General features: G+C 35.4%; 2 protein-coding genes across 6 annotated transcripts in view; both read left to right on the top strand.

The window, feature by feature from the left end:
• CaBP1 (Protein disulfide-isomerase A6 homolog CaBP1) overlaps positions 1-22,135 on the top strand; it is a 386,104-nt gene that overhangs the window by 110,907 nt on the left and 253,062 nt on the right. The window lies entirely within an intron of this gene.
• Positions 4,870-22,135, top strand: part of Lpin (phosphatidate phosphatase LPIN) — a 114,442-nt gene continuing 97,176 nt past the window's right edge. For all 5 annotated transcript variants that reach the window (XM_069835876.1, XM_069836143.1, XM_069835970.1 and 2 more), the window contains exon 1: positions 4,870-5,022. The gene's annotated coding sequence lies outside the window, so the exon portion shown is untranslated. The remainder of the gene's footprint in view (positions 5,023-22,135) is intronic.

Here is a 22,135-nt window from a genome sequence, read left to right as displayed (position 1 = left end):
GAATTATTATCGTATTACGAGGACTTCCGTTAGGAAGCAAAAGCCATACCGATATACAGAAGACATTGTAAGTCCTGTTATTGTTATGTAGTTATAACAGTATTCTGTTTACTTGTCAAGGCTTTGAATAAACCATTTATTGAGTATAAAAAAGTCCTGCCTTATACGTCTGAGATGACATGTGGACGCATGTCAGAATGTGGGAAGCAGGGTTTTCTATAAATCAGATAGTAAATACCGGCCAGCGAGATGTGAAGACTGTAAAATATCGATTGTGAAAATGAGAACATACATGAATAATAAAGAAGGCTGTGGTATAGCATATAAAGTGAAGTAGATTTACAATTTTAATGTATGCTATTATTCTTATTCATTCATAGTTTTCTGCCCAAGGGTAGGTCTTTCACTGCAAAACCAGCATCCTCCAATCTTTCCTATATTCTGCCTTCCTCTTTACTGTAGTCTCCGCATGATCTATATCTTAATGTTGTTTACTTCATAATTTGATATAGGCTATTTTCCTATTCTTATTAATGTTAAAGTAAAAGTGTATGAATAATTCAAAATGAACTAAAATAAATTAAATTAATAAAATGAACATGTAATTCGATCTTCTAGGAACAATTTCAGGAAAAGGACTTTGTACGGGAACGAAGAATGTAATAATACATTGAATTTTGCTCAATCAGAGTCACTTATCACTCAAAAAATATTATCGTTTTAAATTGTGTTTTTTGTTTTATCCCTGCTGTTTAGCAATTGTTCATACAACATAGAAGCACAGTCTGGTATATACAGTCACAAAGCTCAATATGTTGGGAATATGCATCCATAGATAGTTGCTAACCACTAGGATCGCTACTATCTTCTCATCACAGACAATGTGAAATAGTATCGGCACAGTCTATTGTTTCTAGCCTGCTCTCAGTTGGAGCATTGTATCGCGAGAAATGCAAAAAAAAAAAAAAAATCACTTCAAGCTTCATGACTATATGTACTAGACTGTGATAGAAGCTCATAGCTGGTTGCATGTAAAATAATTAATATTTTCGCAATGGCGGAAAGTTGCTGATTTACAGAAAGAGAGAAATTAACAATGAAAGTATTGATTTATATTGTAAACAATGAAAGTTATGCATTATTCATTACTTATTAGTCTATTTGCGAAATAGTTCTAATAAAAAGAACACTCGAGCTTTTATTTTCCATAGGTAAAATCAAAAGCTCTTGTGGCATTGCCTCTAAAAAATAATTTCTTTCCACGAATAGAAATTTCATACTTCGGAGTACAAAGTGAAAAGAACTGATGTCAAGAATATGAGATTTTTTGTATACAATAATGTGATGAGGTCAGGAGAACAATTTGTCAATGAGGCTAGGACCACTTATATATTACGTAGGCCTAAGAGAGAAACACAGATTTAAAGTTGGCGGCAGTGCTAACTCAGATTACTATTTCAGAATAAAACTGCAGTGTGACTTCACTTGAGTCGCTTAGAATCAAACAGCACTTTCTCAGAATTATGAAAAAAATGAGATTAAAGTATGATTTAGTGCAGAATTTTGCAGGGAATGTGATAAACTACTCGTTTGGAGTCAAACTGGAATTTATCTGATTTAACTTTAATAGTAAAAATCTATGTTTGGAGTCAAACTGGAATTACTAGTTTTTCGTCTTTTCTAACAAATCAGATTTTTTAATAAAGTACATTGTGTTTCTAGGCGACGCAGTTTGTTAATACTACTACTTCTTCCAAAAAAAGACATTACGATTTGTTTATATTTCAAGTTTTACGAGGTACTACTGTATAATACATTCGAACAAAGCTTTATCAAATAAAACCCGTTTACTTCGCCTGAAGTGGTCCTGTCCTTGAAGCATGATCACGTAGTATGTGGCGTGATTGTCGCAATGCGTAGAGCAATCAGCAGTTTGATTCTACACACCAGGATTGTATAGATGTCACGCGTCTGTTAACATGACTACTGCCTTATCCCAAATCGTGACCAGCGAGCGATGATTCAATTCTTAACAGCAGAAGGCTCTGGGCCTCCCAGCTTACAGTCCTAATTTGTCACACTATGACTTTCGTTTATTTAGACTCTTGAAGAAAGCTCTAAAGGATAATGATTCCGCATAAAGTTAATAACATTGTAGTGCTTATCCAGACAACTCAGACTTAGCTCCTAGTTCACGTAGAAATCATAAGAGGACGTTGAAATCAATTATTTCCCTCGGAGAAATGCTTACAGTCGACTCTATCGTTTGTTTTTGAAACTTGGGGTCATGGTATTCATAAATTATTTCATTCCGTTCATTAGACACATTTAAATCATACAGCAAATTGTAGCCTATTTATTTATTCTAATTCCAGTATCCTAATCATTAGGGGTTTCCTCAAATCCCCTGTCATTTTTTAATGTTCATGTGCTGTTAAAAGGGCTACTTTTAAGCAGTGATCGTCTGAAAACTAATTACATAGGCCTGTAAGTTCTAGTTAAATCGTGCAATTTATAATTGAAGCCGATTATTTTACTGTTTTATTACAGTATTTCTTTTCGCGTGAAAATGCAGAAAGTTAAAATTGATGTTATTTCGATACTTGATTAATTATTTTCATTGAGGGACGTGGTTAAAAACCAGAGGCGGTATGCTACCCCAAGATTTTCCTCTGGCATACCTCGATTTAAAAAAAGGCATACCCCCTCCCTTACAACATAGACATAAATGATATATACAATAATTTTTATTAATACTACTGTATCTCCTTTTTATATTGATTGTATTATTTTATTTCTATTTTTCTTGTTTGTAATTATATTCTTTATTCTGTATATTTAAATTTAAATAAATAACATAAAATAAATTGTTTCGTACAGTCAGTACCGTGAATCTTTGAAGCTTACGCAACACATTAAAATTCTTAATAAAATAATTTCAACTTACTTCAGTTATTTACTAGATTATTTGACAGTGTCCTTTGAGATTTATCATTTAAAATAATGTTAAAGCTTCAAAGTGCCTTTATTAATAAAAAGTGCAACAAAAATGACACAGTCACTAAATTGGCAACAATGGCCTCAACAAGCTACAGACCACAGCCTTTTATACTTGAAATACTACCGTTGTAAGCATTCCAGGGGTTGACTTATCAAATAAGCGTGTCTAAATACATACTGAAATACAGTTCCAGAAGGCTGTGGCTTAGATTTACGAAGCAAACAGATAGTATTCTTTGCTGTGAAGAAATGTATAAACAAATTTTCATGATCACATTTTTTCAGTGACGGTATGTCATTTTTCGCTAACGGTATGTTTTCTGGCCATAGAAACCAGTGGCGGTATTCCATACCGGCGCATACCGTCTCCCTTCTCTCACTGATTATTTCGTTTCCGAATGTCTTTAAAATTAGGCCCTATGGTTCAAGAAACTGATATGGCTACAACATAAAATTTACATGACAAAGGACTGAAGAGCTGCGAAACTTCTAAAGCACATAGGAAATTTTGAGAAGTCTTCCTGAAACATTATTATTATTTTTTTCAATTTAAAACGATATTTCTCGCCAGTAATGAAATTGAAAGTGCTTACTGAGTATCAACTTGTAATCACAGTCTACTACTGTTCTCCAACCAGGAGATCAACCGTGAAAGGAATGTGCTTACTATTGCGACATGTATTGGATATATAATATCGTTATAACGTCTGTTTAAAAACCATGCGCTCTCCTGCATTTGTTATTTCCAATATGGAGAGATTAAAAGACCAGGAGATTAACAGTGATCAAATTTTGTAACTAGGGTAGTATAAACATGTGTGTATCAATGTTATTGTTTGTGCTGTGACAGCGAGCCAATAAGAGATATGAGTACCCACGTGTGTGACCTTATGACATCAACATTCATTCACAGCATTACTCCCTTTCGTCTCATCCGGCAGAGACTTTCTCGTGGTTGGAGCACAGTATATAAAGTCACGAAGCTTGAGTTTGAGGGTGCTAGAAACAATAGACTGTGACGGTACTATTTTGCATTGCTTGTAATGAGGCGATATTAGCTATCCTAGTGGTGAGCAACTATCTAATGTTTGCATATTTACTACGTATTGAGCTTCGCGACTGTATATACTAGACTGTGTTGTAATATTGTTACGTTTTAAAAGACAAACACAATATTTACGCGATCTTAGCATGGTCATTTTGTCGTGTCATTGTACATACGCAGTAGAGAAACTTGAAGATAACGGATGTTTTGTATGAGACATATTTATCAGTTTCTGATATGTAGGTAATTTTGACTTCAACGCAGAAAGCCCAGATTTTGTCAAAACATGTTTTCATGTCTTGTGACTGCACGTGTGGATCGGTATTGTTTACTATTCCTGCAACATCAACCTTGAGTTACGCCCAAAATACTAGAGTAAACAAATCCACAGCCTCTTCCCTCTCACGAATATCGGGCAAGGTCACTGAGTTACGCGTAGTACGCATTCATCATCTCGAATTCCATTGTATGCGTGCTGGGTTGATTACCATTGTCAAGGGCGCTAGATTATAATAAGTACTGCACCTGCATTATTTATCGAAGACAGAAGACAATAGAAAAAAAAAAAAGGAAATCAAACGCTATACAGAAGGCATTGGGAGATATTTCGTCTTGCCAAGTTATCAGTTTGTATACAACGCAGTCACAGAGTTTAGTAACATTCCTGGAAGTTCTATACGACGAAATTTTATCGAAGCACGTGTAATGTACCTACCCAGGACAATTCTGTCGTCAGCTTTCTCATTTCAACAACTGTAAACAACTCACGGCACTTTTAATGGCGAGATGCTTCCCGTTGCTTGTGATTGGCTAGACGTATGAGACGAGGGAAAATACAATCTTGTTATTGGCTGCACGTTGGAGGCGTGTTGAAGAGTTTTGTTGTTGTCAATGGGAACATTTAACAGAGGAGATCTGCGTTGTACCAGTCAGTTATGTGCAAGAAGTGACCGAGTGTGTGTGTAAATCAGCTTGAGGTGAGCGATAGATTTACTTTCTAAAACGGCCTTGAGTACACTAGATTAATTAAAGATTTCGTTGTTGTTTTAAAATATTTCTTATGCCGATAAAATATTTTACCTTCATTGTTCCTTTTAATTGAGTGCGACTTTTCTAGTTTCGTTGTTCAGCTGGTGACAAACCCTCCCTTGTGAATGTTCGTATATGATAATGTTTCTTACCTCTTAGTATATCTTTTTTTCTTTCCATCGCTATTTCCTTGATATCAGTGCTGATACAAGCTTTCTGTAAGAGAAAATTATTCTGAACGTGACCCTGAATAACAACTGAATAACCATACTAACAATGCGCATAGTTGCTAGGCAACAGATCGACAGACTTGTAATATCGATTTGTCTCGGAAGGGTGCAATGAACCGCATCAAACAGCGCAAGCGTTATACCTAAACAAACGAAGTCTTTATAAAATTATGAGTTGATTGCGGAAATTGAACTATAAGAAAGGTGACGACTAGCTTATAAAGCATTGTGATCCAGACACTGCCCTGTCGTGTGACGTCATACAACCAATTGCCTGACTCTGACATTGGGCGAGGGCAAATTAGAAATGAACGTGCGACGAAGGGGGATTAGATATGAGACATGTATGGAACATGTGCTCATGAGTTGAATTGATGAGAGGATGTTGTTGAATCCTTGAGTGTCATGGAACATAAACGCAATGGACACCATACTTGGTAGTGATCAATTTAGGTGGTGAATCGAGTGGCAAAGAGGGGGAGGAGAATGTATATAAGCTACAATATAAAAAATACGTGCTTAGTTTTCAGATTTCCATTTAAGAGTGTGCATTCGAAGTCTCACAGACACCATTATTGTCACGATATGTTACAATTCGTCCATTACAATGTAAGAAACTTTATAGGCGAGTGGATTAGTAAATTGATAGTAACTATATGTATGCTTCCATTCTGTCTGCGGTTGTGGCTAGCGCGTGTGCTTCCTGACCAAGCGGTCCGAGGTTTGATTCCAGGTGTGGGCAGTGGAAGAAATTTATCTTCCCGTCCACGGGACTGGATATTAGTCCATTGTCTTGTGATGTCTCAGCGGAGGTCCTATGTCATGCAGATCCCATGACAAGGAAAGTCCGTATTTCTGAGATGTCTCTTGTACGATCAGATGAATCTTCCTAGGCCTTCCCTTACCTGCAGTAGTGTTTAAGTCGGATAAAAGTGGAGGCTAAACAGAGTAAGAAAGCTTCATTGTATTCTGTTAATAGTGGGATTTACCGTAAGTTCATATTTGTCTTTTTTTCGACATGATAATAGACTAACACAAAGTGGGATTCCTGTGAGGTTAACATAATAAAATACCAAGCTTTACATTGATCATTAGAAAAATAACCATTACGTGCGAGAAATTCAAACACATTTTGCTTTGCACGTAGTGTATATGAATGAATGAATACATAAATAAAGAATGAAAGAAAGAAAAATAAATGAATTATTTAATAAATAGATTATTTAATTAATGAATAAATGAATGAGTTGTGAGAATCGAATTGCCTCGTAGGATGTACATACTGTAGGTCTATGTGTAAACTTAGTATCTTTTTCATACAAAATTTTATTTCAGTAAGGTTCCATAACATTTTAAGTTTGCGGTAAACCAGACACAATAGGTTTATGATGGCTGAAGTACGTTACATATGCTTGTAATTCTAACATATCTAATCATCTTCGAAATACAGCATCAATAGTTGTATCTTCATTCGTTGTGTGCACTGCTTTGTCAGGCTTATTTACTCGTACATACAATACCGTAATTTAGAATCGTGTGATAAGTAGCCTACACTATTAATTTTATAAATTATATTATACATAGGCTACTTACATAATCTCCATAATAGGCTTATTCGGTTACGTATGGATATTCTGCTTTCTTCGTTCTGAATTTGCAAACTAATCTTTTTTCATTTTGAATTAGTTATAATTGCAAGCAATATTTTGAAAATGGGTATGTTACAGCTTGAACTTCCGTAATGTTGTTTTTTTTTATCAACTAATAATTTGTTCATATGTTCATAACCTTCGGAATTGTAGATATTGCAAGTGTTGAACTTCACAATATTCTAGTCTCCATGGTAATTTTGACTACGCGGTTCACAGCGCCTCTGTCTTTCGTAACTGATTTCCGTTTCATTTTCGTTGAATATCTTGAGATTTACCCTGTGTCTATTCATTGAGATGTTTTCACATCAATAAAAATAAGTAAATATATAAATAAATAATAGTACGAATGTTTGCAGGTTACAGCTTAAACTTTCGTAACGTTGTTGTTTTTTTTATCAACTAATAATTTGTTAATATGTTCATAACCTTCGGAATTGTAGATGTTGCATGTGTTGAACTTCACATTTCTAGTCCCCGTAATAGATTTTGACTGAGCTGTCTACAGCGCCTGTGTCTTCCGTAAGGCCCGTAACACACTTGCAGAGTTTTCGCTAGCGAGAAATGTGTTGCGAGAAAGAGGCGAAGAGCCTTCCTCCACACACTTGGCGAGTTCTCGCTATCACAGATCACACCTCATGATCATCTATGCACTGCCTTCATGCAGAAAGCATTTATTTGATTATACATAGTAATCACTCGTTGGGGAAAATATTATAGGTTATGTATTTACATATATTGTCGTACTTAAATATATAACCTGTAAGTATATTGTCGTATTTTACAAATTACGTACGAACGCTATGTTGAATCTGCGTATTCAGATGATGAGGAAATGGAGTTACATGAACATATTTTGTTCATGAAAAGAAGAAGTAGGCCTAAAATTAAAGCCAGAAATATCTGAAAATCACATTGTATCTTACGAAAATGACGGCGAGTTTTGGACACTGGTTTCGATCTGAATGATGAAACGTTTAGGCGTTATTTCAGGTTGAATGGACCACATTTTTTTTCCATTCATGATATGACAGAGAATTTTTTGCTATATTCTGATTGAAATTACGTGAATTGTTAAGACATAGAGATACATTATTTCAAATGTTTAATCAATACTATTAAATCTCATCAAAATAAAATATAGCCCTATTTATTTTCAGATAATCTGATATTTGTCTCCAGATTTCTTCTTTAAGTTTCGTGTTTTTATAGTTTTCATCCCGTGTATCATATAAATAGGCCTACGGGTGACATCGTACAAGTTCGATAAGTTTCTGACTGCAATTATCAGCCATCTTTCCTCATTTTCAAATAAAAACAATACAATTCATCGCCACCTGTGATATATTTTTCTACATTCAATCGTCATAAAGAGTATAAATGTCAAACATCCTTGATAAATGTGTCAAGAAAATTCGCTGAGCTACCGATTCCAGCGAGAAACTCGCGCGAGGTTTTTGCCTCGAGCGAGAATCTCTTCCAGTGTGTGGACGTCCATTTGAATCCATGTTATCAATTTTTTTATTTTCTCACAACACATTTCTCGCTGGCGAAAACTCTGCAAGTGTGTTACGGGCCTAACTGATTTCCGTTTCATTTTCGTTGAATATCTTGAGATTTACCCTGTGTATTCATTGAGATGTTTTCACATCAATAAAAATAAGTAAATAAATAATAGTACGAATGTTTGACAGGTTACAGAATGAGTCTTGCAGAGTATAAAGAAGCGTGTTTATCTTGTAAACATACACATTTATGGAATCAGCGAAAGTATAAAGAGTAGAAATTTAAAGCTGAAGAATGTGTGAACCGAGATCAATGGAGAAAGAGAGCGTCGTCTTGTCTTTAGGCTAAAAGAACCATGAAAACAGGAAATTTCGTGGCTCAGCATTAGTGGTGATGTTATTCAGAGCATTTTCTTTTATAAACTGAGTGCTGGTACGTTGCCATTATTAACTGTATACAGGATGCAGATGCTATTAAACGTCCTTGAGTCTAACTCCGGTGTGTTTACCCTCTGCCATGAGTCACGTGTAGTCTCACAGCTTCAGGTGTATTCTAATTTTGAACAGTTTCTCTCTCTCTAAAATGGCACCAGTGCTCCGTATCAGTATGTATCGTCAAAATAAATAGGTCCATGTTAATAATAATAATAATAATAATAATAATAATAATAATAATAATAATAATAATAATATGGGCAGGGCATGTAGCACGTATGAGCGAATCCAGAAATGCCTATAGAGTGTTAGTTGGGAGGCCGGAGAGAAAAAAGACCTTTAGGGAGGCCGAGACGTAGATGGGAAGATAATATGAAAATGGATTTGAGGGAGGTGGGATATGATTATAGAAAATGGATTAATCTTGCTCAGGATAGGGACCAATGGCTGGCTTATGTGAGGGCGGCAATGAACCTCCGTGTTCCTTAAAAGGCAGCAAGTAATAATAATAATAATAATAATAATAATAATAATAATAATAATGAATATGTTAGGAGAAAATACACAAACGATTAGGGAAAACACGGAAATTTTACTTGAAGCAAGTAGAGCGATCGGTTTGGAAGTAAATCCCGAAAAGACAAAGTATATGATTATGTCTCGTGACCAGAATATTGTACGAAATGGAAATATAAAAATTGGAGATTTAGCCTTCGAAGAGGTGGAAAAATTCAAATATCTTGGAGCAACAGTAACAAATATAAATGACACTCGGGAGGAAATTAAACGCAGAATAAATATGGGAAATGCGTGTTATTATTCGGTTGAGAAGCTCTTATCATCCAGTCTGCTGTCCAAAAATCTGAAAGTTAGAATTTATAAAACAGTTATATTACCGGTTGTTCTGTATGGTTGTGAAACTTGGACTCTCACTCTGAGAGAGGAACATAGGTTCAGGGTGTTTGAGAATAAGGTGCTAAGGAAAATATTTGGGGCTAAGCGGGATGAAGTTACAGGAGAATGGAGAAAGTTACACAACACAGAACTGCACGCATTGTATTCTTCACCTGACATAATTAGGAACATTAAATCCAGACGTTTGAGATGGGCAGGGCATGTAGCACGTATGGGCGAATCCAGAAATGCATATAGAGTGTTAGTTGGGAGACCGGAGGGAAAAAGACCTTTAGGGAGGCCGAGACGTAGATGGGAGGATAATATTAAAATGGATTTGAGGGAGGTGGGGTATGATGATAGAGACTGGATTAATCTTGCACAGGATAGGGACCGCTGGCGGGCTTATGTGAGGGCGGCAATGAACCTTCGGGTTCCTTAAAAGCCATTTGTAAGTAAGTAAGTAAGTAAGTAATAATAATACAGTTTCTGTCTGACGCTTTTCCAATTCACTGTCGGCTAAAGCAAGGAGAAGCACTATCACCTTTACTTTTTAACTTTGCTCTAGAATATGCCATTAGGAAAGTTGAGAATAACAGAGAGGGTCTGGAATTGAACGGGTTACATCAGCTGCTTGTCTGTGCGGATGACGTGAATATGTTAGGAGAAAATCACAAACGATTAGGGAAAATACAGAAATTTTTCTTGAAACAGGTAAGAAGATAGGTTTGGAAATAAATCCCGAAAAAATAAAGTATATGATTATGTCTCGTGACCAGAACATAATACGAAATGGAAACACAGTATAAACATTGGAAACTTATCCCTTGGAAAGGTGGAAAAATTCAAGTATCTTGGAGCAACAGTAACAAAATATAAATGGCATTCGGGAGGAAATTAAACGCAGAATAAATATGGAAAATGCCTGTTGAGAAGCTTTTATCATCCAGTCTGCTCTCAAAAAATGAAAGTTAGAATTATTTATAAAATAGGGTAAGGGTGTTTGAGAATAAGATAGGCCTACTTAAAAAAAATATTTGAGGCTAATAGGGATAAAGTTTCAGGAGAATGGAGAAAGTTACACAACACAGAACTGCACGCATTGTATTCTTCACCTGACATAATTAGGAACATTAAATCCAGACGTTTGAGATGGGCAGGGCACGTAGCACGTATGGATGAATCCAGAAGTGCATGTAAAGTGTTAGTTGGGAGATCAGAGGGAAAAGACCTTGCGGAGGCCGAGACGTAGATGGGAGATAATATTAAAATGGATTTGAGGGAGGTTGGATATGATGGTAGAGACTGGATTAATCTTGCTCAGGATAGGGACCGATGGTGAGCTTATGTGAGGGCGGCAATGAACCTCCAGGGTCCTTAAAAGCCATAAGTAAAATGCATATAGAGTGTTAGTTGGAAGGCTGGAGGGAAAAAGATCTTTGGGGACGTAGATGGTAGGATAATATTAAAATAGATTTGAGGGAGGTTGGATATGATGGTAGAGACTGGATTAATCTTGCTCAGGATAGGGACCGATGGAGGGCTTATGTGAGTGCGGCAATGAACCACCGTGGTCCTTAAAAGCCATTTGTTAGTAAATATGATCTAGGCTATAACGTAAAATTCCATTTTCCGTACTAGTTTGGAGTACGGAAAGAAGTAAAATTCGATATACAGGAGTATGAAACTAAGATGATTATCCGCATCTATATTCGAACACAGGTTTACGGCTTCAAGGCTAAATGAAGTTTGTTGGGTGCGTAAGAGGAGCGTCGGCCTCTCGAGATTGACGTCACTCAGGTGTGGAGAGCGAACTCTGGACCGTGTTGCGAGGACTACCGGATTCATCTGGCACTGCGTATACAAAGAATCGCGTGATGTTGCACAAAACAGGAGGCTAGAGAGACAGTACAGCCAGCCGTGACATTTATCTGAATGTAACACATCACTAAGGCCAGGAAGTTCATGCATTTGTATTTATATTTTTCCTTTGGCTGTAATTAATTGCTGATTAATTATCTTCACGAATCATCAACATTTAAGCTTATCAGACCAAATTTTGTTTTGCATACACTGTATTTGCCTTTTTTATAAATGCTTAATATTTCATGACATTATTATTATTATTATTATTATTATTATTATTATTATTATTGTTGTTGTTGTTGTGACATATTTTCGCGTGTAAGCTCATTAAAGCTGATTTTATATTGCATAAAAATGCATAGCTTGGATTTTTAAAATAAAAGCATCGTATTCTATTTTTAAAAACTGGTATAGACTGACAGTCTTACTAATAAACCGTGTATAGTTTTTATACGAGACTTATGCAGAGTTGAGACAGAAAACGTTACTAATAAACCGTGAATGAGCTATGGACGTATAAACAGGCTGTAACTATACAATGGGAATTGCTTTGCAGTAGTTATATACACGAAACCCCTTGTTTAAGCGTTGTATATAGGGAAAAAATGGCAGCTACTCTAACAGCTGTTCGTATCGACTGTCATTTTATGATGATGTTTACCTTGTAACCACAGAAGAACAAACCAAAGATCATAGAATTATTAGAATAATATTGCTGTAGCTTGTACTCTTTGACCAAATTGTAGTGTGGTAATCGATTAGAGTCAGTTGTATTATCGATATTTAACACGCCACACTAGAGCGCTCTACCGGATGCAGTAGAGAACCTCAGATATTCTATTACCTTTCGTAACGAAGTAATGACGAAACTATGAGGTAGCTGTGTAACAGTTATACTGTTATACACGACGTATGTAGTGATTATTAGTAAGGAATTTACACACGACTTATAAACGAGCTACTCATTGTATAAGTATAAGGCAGTTAAACGTCTGTATATAGAGTTTTTATTAGTAAGACCGCATAATTATTATAATTATTTTTACCAGAAAAGTATTGAAAGTTTCGCGGCACACCTAGCGAATCTCTCTGCACATTTGTGTGCCGCTCTCAACATTAAATCATCGGTTTACAAGCAAAACACATTAACAGTCTTACGAATAAAAACTCTATATACAGACGTTCAACTGTCTTATACTTATACAATGAGTAGCTCGTTTATAAGTCGTGTGTAAATTCCTTACTAATAATCACTACATACGTCGTGTATAACAGTATAACTGCTACATAGCTACGTCATAGTTTCGTCATTATTTCATTACGAAAGGTAATACTGTAGATGTAGAATATCTGAGGTTCTCTATTGCATCCGGTAGAGCGCTCTAGTGCGCCGTGTTAAGTATCGATAGTACAACTGGCTCTGATTGATTACCACACTATATTTTGGTCAAAGAGCACAAGCTACAGCAGTATTATCACAGTCTAGTATATACAGTCGCGAAGCTCAATACGTAGTAAATATGCAAACATTAGATAGTTGCTCACCACTAGGATCGCTAATATCGCCTCATTACAGGCAATGCAAAATAGTACCATCACAGTCTATTTTTCTATCACCCTCAAAACTCAAGCTTCATGACTGTATATACTAGACTGTGGTATTATTCTAATTATTCTGTGCTCTCTGGTTTGTTCTTCTTTGGTTACTAGGCAACCATTATCATAAAATGACAGATACGAACAGCTGTTAGAGGGACGGCCATTTTTTCTCTATATACAACACATTATCAAGGGGTTTCGTGTATATAACTACTGCAAAGCAATTCCCATATATATAATTACAGACTGTTTATACATGCATCGCATACGCATAGTTTATTAGTAGGCCTAATGTTTTCTGTCTCAACTCTGCATAAAAGTCTCATATAAAAATTATTCACGGTTTATTAGTAAGACCCTAAGTGAAAAATATTACTTGTAATAAAAAGGCGTTTGGAAGTTCTTGACAAAGCTGAATCCTCAAAATATTATTTTTAGTAAGTTGTTTCTCTTTATGTGTTCTTCATTTTCCAATTCTAGTTCATACACATGGATCAGTAAACAGCCCCAGTATAAGGTAAAGGTTGGTAAATTGTGATGTGAGTAATATTGTGATAGTTCTTTTTGAGAATTTATTACAATTTTACTGAGCGACAGGAAGACCGGTTTTTTGCGTCAACGTATTAAGGAAATGTTCGTGAACAAGTTTCTGCGCAGAGCTGGTCCTTCTCTTGCTCAGTAAAATTGTAATAAATTCTCAAAAAAAAAAAAAATGTCACAATTTTACTTGTATTACAATATTACCAACCTTTACCCTATATGCTACTTGTGGACAGTCCTGCGAAATTTTTGCCTACATACAGGTGGACTCCCATCAAGATTCGCTTCAAATTTTAATTCCGTATCTGTACATTATATACGCCTTTTTCTCAGAAGTAATATTTTTAACTTAATGTGTTTTGCTTGTCTGACATAATTAGGAACGTTAAATCCAGACGTTTGAGATGGGCAGGGCATGTAGCACGTATGGGCGAATCCAGAAATGCATATAGAGTGTTAGTTGGGAGACCGGAGGGAAAAAGATCTTTAGGGAGACCGAGACGTAGATGGGAGGATAATATTAAAATGGATTTCAGGGAGGTGGGATATGATGATAGAGACTGGATTAATCTTGCTCAGGATAGGGACCGATGGCGGGCTTATGTGAGGGCGGCAATGAACCTCCGAGTTCCTTAAAAGCCATCGTAAGTAAGTAAGTAAGTGTTTTGCTTGTAAACCGACGAAATTTAAGTTTAATCTCATCTAGTTTGACCTATAATATTAATATTATTACATGTTTTATTATTATTATTATTATTATTATTATTATTATTATTATTATTATTATTATTATTATTATTACTTATTTATTTATTAGTGTATCAAGAAATATAGAATTTTATTAGTGCATATTTATTGGCATATTTTAATGTTTAAAGACATACTTGCATGTTTAGTAGGTTTTAGGGCATGAACTTCCTGGCTCTAGTCTTCACAATACAAGATTGCGTTACGTTGGCGGCTAAAAAAAAAGATATACATACATTCGAAAATTAGCGTAACAATAGACGTAATTGAAAACAAAAATAAGAATAAAAATGCCAGTATATGTAACCCTTAAACTCTTAAAGACTCTCTACATATTAAAAAAAAATTATACTGTAACTAGAAAATCATGTTGTACCTTCTGAAAATTTTATTATATATACTTTTATTGTCTTCTATAACATTTTCGCTAATTCCAAAAATCTTGGTAATAATAATAATACTAATACTAATAATAATAATAATAATAATAATAATAATAATAATAATAATAATTAGAAAGACATACATAGATGTCACAAGCTTCGTCAGAAAAATAAACAACAAGGAAGCACAATACATTATATACAAGTACCGGTATGTAGCAGTAGTAAATAAAAGTCAGCTTGAACATAGCAAACAAATGAACAATGACAAACATACACAAAAGGAAAATAAATTACCAGAACAAAAAAAACAAAATTGCATCATCACTCAGAAAATTGAAATATAATGTAGCTTACAGAACACATTACACTTAACACTTGGAAAATAGAAACAAGCAGCAAAACAGCATGCTATACAAAATCAAATGTAATAATTGCCCCAGTTATAAAGTTTTAAAATTATTTAAGTTTTGAACTTTATCCTATTTTAAATATAACCTTAATCTAAAACATTAAATCAGTTTTGCTAAGCCTTTGTTGTTGATATTTCTACATATATTTGTAAATAATTTTGTATTTATTGTTGAACTTTTTCAAGAGGCAACCTTGAATTTCGAGGAAGCAAATAAAATAAAGAATAGCGATTGACAGAAATAGTAGAAGGAACAAAGAAAGACCATGAAAAAACAAATGAATAAAGAAAGAAAAAAGTTGAAGATAACATGAAAGAGAATAGGAAGACAAAAGAAGAAGTAATAATGGCTGAGTAGATGTTATTATTAGTTAAAATCTTTAAATTAGTTAAATCTTTAATATTTATATGTTTATATTTATATTTATTTATATATTTAGTTATCATCCAACAGCAATCGGAATTCTTAATAATACGCGAGAGGACTGATAAAATGGCGATACATTGTATTTCCTCCATGCTTCCGCCCATCCTTCCATTCTTTTTATCTCCATGGTAACTGGAAACGCTCAGAGGATTTTCCAACTAGATAGGACAGTAATCATTTTATTTGCAGTTGCATTCTCCTCCCTTCACATTGTCGTATCACGACTACCAGACATTTCCTGATGCGTTCGAAATGTAGTAATTTATTTCTTACGTCACAGAGATTGCAGCATGCCATCTGGTTGACCTTACAACGTATCTGTTTTGTTTTTCTCTCAGATTAGCTATTGACTCCAATGTTTAACTCAAGATAAATAATATGGCAGCAATATGTTATTTTTACATTTCATTATGTAATTTCGAAAGATCTTGGGTAATCGCCTTCGAATATGCATTTGTCTTGTGTCTTATGAGATGGACAAACACTACTAAAGTTGTTGAAGTTGTTGTAGAACAAAGGTGAATAGACACGGAAATGTGGAGTATACGTAACACACTGAGGAAAATCGTGAGATTGGGAAGAAACACACAGCGATGCCGGTGGCCACATTTCTAGCCTTCGCTTTCTAATTGTTACGCAACTTGAGGTACGCACAACCGAGAGGCTCGCGTTGCTGTCCCGACATCGCGTCGCAGAGAACGCGAGGGATTTAGTTATGTACGACTTTATGTAGTGCGGATTTGGCTGGCCATGTTGTTTATTAAATCCAGAATGCAGTCATGGCCTACTCTATCTTGTCTCTTCCAGATTTCTTAGTTTATTCCCACTGTCACTGCTATTTGTGCGAGATCGTGTGTATTTGCTTGTTTTCCGCACAGAACCAATACGCGGTAAGTGTGAAATACCACATTCAGTATTCCCAACGTAACACACACAACAATTTCCCTCTTCTTACCGCTTAAGCGCGACATTCATTTTACTGCTTTAGGCTTTTAACATATTATTTTTAGAGACGTTTAACATAGTAATATTTATAAATTGGAAACTTACCACTGCAATTTCACCTAAATTGCACTGTTAATTATTGTTTTTAAATATTTGCAAAAATTAAGTAAAGTCTACTACTCCACGAAACTTATTGCATTCCTGATACAAGTAACATTAAGGAAGCCGTGAAAAAATCAACAAGATTCCAGATGCCGATGTTATTACTGCAATATGTTACATAAATAATATTGTTACAATATTAAAATGAAAAATAAATCATTACATAACCTTACCGTTTGTTTTAAGTTCGCATTTATAGACTGGGGGAAAAAAAAAGACAGACGTATATCACGGCCTGCTGGAGTATAGTAAACACAGAAAACATTTTATAGCAACAACGTTGAAGAAAGATATTTTGGTTTTCCGAAGTTGCCGTCATTATACAGAAACCAACATGGAGATTTCATTGCAACTAATTAGAAATTCCTCTTTCAGGTATGTAATAAAGGATCTTCGCACAAAATAATGTACGATACACGAGCGGTATGTTTGTTTTCATGTTCTCGGAAATTAAAAAAAGCTCAACTACGTTTCGCTTTTTCAATCTTTTCCTAGAACATGAAAACGTCAACATACCGCTCTTGTAACGTATATCACTATTATTTATGTATTTTTATTTATCTGTTTATGTATTTATTTTTGTCTGTTTATTTTGTGTATTAATGCAGCGTTTCTCAAACTATGGTCCGCAGACCACCTGTGGTCCTCGAGGTCTGTTCTTGTGGTCCTTCAAAAAAGACAGAATAAAAAGTAAAATTGAAACGAATTGCGTATCACACTATAGCTTAAAATCTCAGAGTTTGGAAATGACACATGGCAAACGAATTTCACGTTTTCTCCCAGTACTTCATTTTATGAAATTTATTACCCTACCCGTCTATCGACTTTCCACTCTAATCTCAGCAACAAAAGAGGGATTTAAAGCACTATATACGTGATGTTTCTCGACATCTTTTCCCTGCACATCTGGCGCCGCGCCTGTAACCAAGCCAGGGACCACCCGAATTCATAACAGAGGACCAAATATACCGAACCTTAATTCAATTTTAAAATGTAAATACAAGTATACTGGTATTCAAATATGCTACGAAAATGATAAATTTGCTTTCGAAGGGAACAAGAGTAAGGGGTCCGCGGAACTGTTCTGACTTTAAAAAGTGGTCCCCACTTCAAAAAAGCTTGAGAAACGCTGTATTAATGTGATAATTAACACCATGCAGCCAGCAGCAGTTATTAACACAAAGAATACATAGTCGCAAGAAACTAAATAAACATTCAAAATTAAGCAACAGAGATATTTGCTGTACCAATACCCATACTAACGGGTTCATTATATGCATTTGTGGTTGTGACACATGTATACACGTGAGAGACAGAGATTTTGAAGTAGAAAAGGTTATGACTTCTCATGTCTTTTAAGGTACGGTTATGTAAACAAGCTAACTGGAGTTTTTTAAATTTAGACAAGAAATGAACGGAGTTCTATTTCTGCTTATTAAAAACGCGAATTGGGGGTTGGAGAATCGTGTTTATTGCGGTTGGTTTGCAATACATTGTTCCCTTGATAACGCGCATAAGATGGCTCTATCATCAGTTACAAGCCGGAGGATGCGTATGTTTGGCAACGCTGAGAGGAGGTAAGGGCGGAAGCGAAATACGCACAGAGCACCCTCGGGCTATTATAACTTCTCTTACCCGCGGATAAGAGACTGCACTATGGTGCATCCGTGACTGCTAGGGGGTATGCTCTCTCCCTCTTCCTGCTGCACGACGGGGCATATTACGTTGCACCGCTTACCCTTTACCCATTTCAGCGAGTGCTGACAACTACTGTTATAGTGCTTTGATTTCGTTGTTACGTATTCAATTTCGATATTAATTTATATGGATATGATCAATATTCAGAGTATTAATATACGTACGTAATTTATTACGTAATTCCGAAATAATATCTTGAGTTTCAGAATACCGTGAAGGTACACTTACTGTGTCACTTAAAATAATTTACAGGAATTAAAAGTATTTGTGTTTTTTTATTGATGGTACAAAGGTGTGCATATATACACAAGTACAAGTTGCAGTGTCCAGTCGATCAGTCCTAGTGACATGGAGAAGTACACGAGAGCGGAATAAGCAGACCTGATTTACGAATACGGATGAGCCAATGGGAACAGTAGACAAGATCACAGATTGTTTCGGGTACAAGTACCCACGTAGGAGACATCCGGCCCATACCATCTTTCCACGACTGTTCCAAAGGTTAAGGGACAAATTACAATTCCATTTCCACACAACTACAGGGACATCATTTTATTTTTACTTAAATTTTTATTGTACCTGAGTTTTTGAATGTACTTCACTCCCAACCCCCTCTACTAGTAAACTTCTAATCGTTCTACACAGAACCAAGCGTATACAAAGTCGCCTTACTGTCATAGTAAACACAAACAGTGCTGAGTTAGTGAGTATAGTACGTTCCAGAAATATGTTCGCTTTCAATATATTGAATCATATTTTCGCACAGGTACTGTCGTCCGTTTGCCTACGTCGCATCCCGGTTTCCCCCACCCGCTTCTGCTCGTTCCTCTGTAAAGAGTAGTAGTTGGGCTGTCTTAGCTCTTTTCTGAAAACATTAATTTCTGTTAGGAATTGGAAGTCTACGTGATATTATACAACAGTTTAAAATAAATCAAAGGGCCTCGTTAATTAATTGTCACGTGATTTCCTCCCTTTCTACGACCCTGCGACGTAACTACTTGGATGGACAGTAGATAGCATGTCTGAGTAATTTTATCTTTTCGGATCGGGCAGAAGTGAAGATTGAATTTACAGTACGTAACGTACTCTTTTATAGAGTAGGTACAGAATTATTTTAACATGAGTTACTAGTACGAAGGACGAAACTGGTAATTGGAATTAGGTACAATAGTCTATAGTGCTATAATATGCAAAAAAAAAAAAAAAACTGAAGCCTGTATCGAAATGAACGGCAACGTTTCAAAAATGTGTTTAAATATCCATATTATGATTATTTTTCAATTTAACTTCATTCTCTGTATTGTACGATAATGTGCTGTAGACAGTATAATGTAGGCTACACTGCATAATGAATACGCCCGAATGGAGTAAAAACACTTATTGTTAATATAGTACTGTATTTTGATTAAAGAAAAACATAATGAAAATTATCAAACTCAAAATCGCGATATTTCCTACTTTACGTAAATGGATGAACTACTTTTCTTCCTTCCTATACCTAGTAAAGTGATTTGTTTGTATTTTACGCCAGTATCATCGAACTCCAGTGGAAGGGGGTAGAAAACGGTGTTTCCGGTTTTGAATCTTTAATCCAAAGGTATAGCCAGGTTAATATTAGAAATGTTAGTAAAAATAAAATGATGTCCCTGTATTTTTGCTTGTAACTTTCGACTCAGTCATTTCCGGACCAGGGTTCCTTATCTCAAATTGATACATGTGCCCTTCCCCCTTCCCCACTATCCCTGAAAGTTTGTAACACCACTTTGGAAACACTCTGTATATACTGTATATGTATACGTACCAAATTGATTCGAACAAATGTAACATTTTAAAATTCATTTTCAGAACGAAAAGTTACTTTTGTTCCGATCAAATTTCTGCACTTTTAAAGAATAAAACTAAAATTCTTTCAATAATTTATTATCATAATACGCTGCTCACTTAAATCGATCGAACATATTGGAAATTAAATCAATGGCTTTCTCAAAACACGCAATGAAATGTTTCATATGGAACAATTTTTATATCTAAAAGGAGGCAAAAACGAGCAAAATTCTATTAAACTTTTTTATTTGAAATTTATGACATTACCCATACTTACAAAGCTAGCTCTGAATCCAATGTTCACGGTCCCCCTCACACGTGTTGAGACGCGTAATCAGGAAGCGGTGATGATTATGTTTTCTTTCTCATTGGAAAAACAGTTGAAAATCAATTGGCTTTACACACGAATTTCATTCATGTTTCGCGATTTTACTATAAGCATGGTAATAACATAGTTTACATGTTCTTAAGTTAATTTTATACAAATATGTAGGAACAAACGTCGAGTTACTTGTTCAGTTAAAAATAACCCATAGTTAGTTACTTTTATACAGGGACATCATTTTATTTTTACTTCAACTTTTATTGTACCTGAGTTTTTTAATGTACTTCACTCCCACCCCTTCTACTAACGAAATTCCAATTGTCCTCCACACAGAACCAAGGCCGCAGTACTGAGTTAGTGAGTATAGTACGTTTCAGAAATATGTTCGCGTTTTCCAGTGACGAAAACTTCCAATATTGAATCATATTTTCGCACAGGTACTGTCGTCCGCTTGCCTACGTCGCATCCCGATTTCCCCCACCTGCTTCTGCTCGCTCCACTGTAAAGACTAGTGGCTGGGCTTTCTTAGGTCTTTTCTTAAAACATTAATTTCTGTTAGGAATTAATTGGACGTCTACGTAATATTATGCAACTGTTTAAAATAACTTAAATAAAAGGGTCTCGTTAAGTAATTAACTATCACGTGATCCCCCCCCCTTCTACGATCCTACGACATAACCGCTTGGATGGACAGTAGATAGCATGTCTGTGAGGGTCGGGCAGAAATGAAGACTGAATTTACAGTACGTAAGGTACTCTTTTATAGAGTAGGTATAGAATTATTTCAACATGAGTTACTAGTACGAAGGACGAAACTGGTAATTGGAATTAGATGCAATAGTCTATAGTGCGATAATAGGCACAAAAGATCTGAAGCCTGTATCGAAATGAACGGCCACTACTTTAAAAAATGTGTTTAAATATCCATATTATGATTATTTTTCAATTTAACTTCATTCTCTATATTGTACTCTAATGTGCTGTAGACAGTATAATATGCACTGCATAATGAATACGTTCGCATGGATAACTCAATTCGTGAGTAAAAACATTTATTGTTAATACAGTACTGCATTTTGATTAAACAAAACCCTAATGAAAATTATCAAACTCAAAATCGCGATATTTCCTAGTTTACGTAAATGGATGAACGACTTTTCTTCCCTCCTATACCTAGTAAATTGATTTGTTTGTATATTACGTCAGTACCATCGAACTCCAGTCGTGGAAGGAGGTAGCAAACTGTGTTTCTGGGTCTCAATCATTAATCCAAAGGTATAGCCAGGTTAATATTAAAAATGTTAGTAAAAATAAAATGATGTCCCTGTACAACTGGACCTAAGTGTGTTTTGCTAGTCTTTCACCCTCTTTTGTTTCACCCTGTCTCTTATCTTGTTGTTTTGCTCGTTGCGGTGTTGGG

This window comes from Periplaneta americana, chromosome 1, assembly GCF_040183065.1.
Source record: "Periplaneta americana isolate PAMFEO1 chromosome 1, P.americana_PAMFEO1_priV1, whole genome shotgun sequence".
Lineage (NCBI taxonomy): Eukaryota > Metazoa > Arthropoda > Insecta > Blattodea > Blattidae > Periplaneta > Periplaneta americana.
This window is presented reverse-complemented; position numbering and strand designations above follow the sequence as displayed.